This window comes from Cervus canadensis, chromosome 17 (genome assembly GCF_019320065.1).
Source record: "Cervus canadensis isolate Bull #8, Minnesota chromosome 17, ASM1932006v1, whole genome shotgun sequence".
In the NCBI taxonomy this organism is placed as follows: domain Eukaryota; kingdom Metazoa; phylum Chordata; class Mammalia; order Artiodactyla; family Cervidae; genus Cervus; species Cervus canadensis.
The window spans coordinates 33472209-33475474 of NC_057402.1; positions in this window are offsets into that span (position 1 = coordinate 33472209).

Below are 3266 nucleotides of genomic sequence, written 5' to 3' on the forward strand. Positions count from 1 at the left end.
GTAGGGGTAGTTAGAATAACATAAGGGCCCTTTCACCAAAGGGCTAGCAAATCATGTTCCCAATCTTTGACCCATACTTGGTCACCAAGTGTAAACTCATGAATCTGTTCCCCAAGGGGGAATGGCACCCTTTCTTGTACAAACTTAGTTACCCGATTTATTACCTTACCCAGTTCCATCTGCTGTGAAATCCTATCCCCCTTACCTGAGGCAAATTTGTTGACACCTGTTTTATTATGGGAGGAGGCCTCCCATACACAATTTCGTATGGAGAATAGCCTTGGGACTGTGGGGTCATCCTGAGTCTGAGCAGAGCCATCGGAAGCAAGTCCACTCAGGAGCAGTCAGTCTCTCTGATCCACTTGGAGAGTCTCTTTAAGTGTCCAGTAGGTTCATTCCACCATCTCAGAACTCTGGGCCTATATGCAGTGTGCAGTTTCCATTTGATGTTTAAAGTTTTGCTTACTTGTTGTACTAAATCAGCTGCAAAAGCCGGGCCATTGCCTGATCCAATGCTGGTAGGAAATCCAAATCTGGGAACCATTTCCCTAAGCAGGCACCGGGCTACTTCTGATGCTCTTTCAGTCCAGGTAGGAAAAGCTTTTACCTATCTCAAGAATGCACATATCATGACCAGCAGGTAATGGTAGTGTCAGTGAGGTTTCATTTCAGTGAAGTCCACTCCCAGGTGTTCAAGGGGCAGTGTGCCTTTCAGCTGAATACCCAGAGGATTTTGTCTGAATACCCGAGAGGCAGCATTAACCTGAGAGCAGGCAGCATGGCCTAGGTGGGTCGCTTGGTGTGTTTGGCTTACCAGAGTGTGTGCCAGCTCCTCCGGTACCAATAATTTGTCACTTGACAATTCCCACCATCTCTTTTCAGTCTTGATGGCCCCTTCTGCTCTGGCTAACCCAACAGCTGTTGTCCTTGTTTTATCAGGCTAGTGCCATCAGTATATAGGACCCAATTAGGGTCTGGAACCTTGAGCCGTTCTTTAAAACAAACCCCAGATACCTTACCTCCTCTTTGTAGATTGTGCCTTCTTTTTCAACACCCGGTAACCTGCTTCCACCAACAGCTGAAGCAGTGCATTTGTCCCTTTCCAGCATTTTTCCTTGGTCTCAGGCAGCCAGCAGCAGGTCATCCCCGTATTGTAGGAGCTGACATCCATACTCTTCCGGACGGAATGAGTCCAGATCAGAAGCCAAGGCTTCCCCAAAGATGGCTGTGGAGTTAGCCTTTGTTATCTGGTGCTCCCGGCTGGATCTTCCCATTCAAAGGCAATGATGGCTGTGATGCTGGGGCGAGGTGTATGCAGAAGAAGGCATCCTTGAGATCTAGGCAAGTGTAAACTTTAGTCCTCGGCGGGAGGAGGCTAAGCAAGGTATAGGGGTTTGGAACAGTGGGATGTAAAGTCACAGTAGCCTGGTTGACTAGCCTGAGATCTTGTACAGGCCTATAGTCCTGTCCTCCTTCCCTTTTGACTGGCAGGATTGGCGTATTCTAAGCCGATTGGCACTCTACTAGAATGCCTGTTTGTTTCAATCTATTGATGTGGGGCAATATGCCGGTTCAGGCCTCCATCCATAGCGGGTACCAGCACCCTCTAACCGGGATGGTGCCTGGTTTGAGTTCCATTATCACTGGGGCATGATGTTCAGCCAGCCTGGGGGGAGGGGGGGTTGTCTTCCACCCAGACCTCAGGGAATAATTGAGTTAGCTCCCTTATGCTCTTCTGGCCCACCCGGTTCTGCCTTCAGAGGCTCATGCAACCTCCACTCATCTTGGGTTGGCACTGAGAGAGAGGGCAAATAAGTCATAGAGTCCATCCACAAGGTGGGCCTCTCCTCAGGGGAGAAAGTCACCTGTGCTCCTAGTTTGGAGAGCAAGTCTCCTCCCAACAGGGGTACTGGGCACTCAGGAATGTCACTTGGTGCCCCCCCCCCATCTGACATTTTCTGGGCTGGCAAAACGATTTAGTCATCTCTTCTCCCGATACCCCAGTAACAGCGGCAGTCTTTGTGGACAGTGGTGCCACAGGTTTTGTTACTACCGACAGTTCTCCTGTATCCACCATGAAGTCAATGTTTTGGTCCCCCACTTTTAAGGTCACCGTGGGCTCTCAGGGACCTAATATCTCTGAGCCCTAGCAGCCCTAGTCAATTTCCAAGTCAGCAAGCCCCACAACTGCGGGAGCTTCCTCTTCCTTCCTTGCCTTAGGGCATTCATTCTTCCAGTGGCCAAAAGCTCGGCACCGGTCACACTGGTTTGGCTGTAACTGGCCCAGGGCTTCCCTTGGGACCGGCTGAAGGACTGTCCTGTCCCTGGGGCAGATGAGGTTTTCTGGAGGGCCCGAGTTAGACTTTCCCAGAGCAGCAGCTTGCACTGTAAGTCTCTTGTCTGTTCTCTTTCATTCCCTCCAGCTCTCTGGCAGAGCGCGGTCTCTGCTTAATTCCAACGTCTCCCTCCCCTTCTTGTCTGTACTCACCGGGAGAGGCGGGTATAGCTTGGGCGATTCGGTTGGAGCGGGATCCTGGAAGTGTTGGCCAGAGGCTTCTGTCACCGGGATCGGAGCCTGCCCAAACGGCGGCTCTACGAACTCCGGGAAAGCTGGCGGAGGAGCAGCGGTGCTGCAGAAACTTCGCCTAGCCCTGGATCAGGCAGTAAGGAGGCCTCCGGTCCTGGTGAAGCACTGGGAGGCAGGCGTGTCATTATCCAGCATGGGGGAGGGGTCAGGTCATCCCCGTCCAAATCCTGTAGAATTTCCTTTTTTATCATCAGTCAATTTTTGTGCCCTTAATATTTTTCCTTTTCCCTTCTGGATACAGAACCTTGTCCAAGTAGGAGGGTCTCAAGCTAACCCTAGCCATGAGTCAATAGATGGATATTGATCCAGGTGTCCTGGCTCTCCTGTGACTTTAAGTTCACGGTGTTCTCTGGTGGCCATCCTGCTCCCATAGGGGTCCATTCGACCTCACAGAGTATGTGGAGGCAGTTAGGCTTCATCTTCACCCCATAGTCTCCTCCTAATCCCTTCTTAAAATTTTTAATCATGCACTCCGATACAGTTGCCTTAGATTCACTTTCCCCCATCTTGCTTACCTTCTCAGACCTTCTTCTACTTTTTCTTTTCGTTCTGTCTACGAAGTTCTCAGTACCCTATGTACTTCTGATATTTCCACTCAGTGACACTTAAATTGCCATTCTGCCTCCTTCCTAATTGGGGTGAGAAGAGCCTTACCTGCCACATCCCAGAGGGAGAAGGG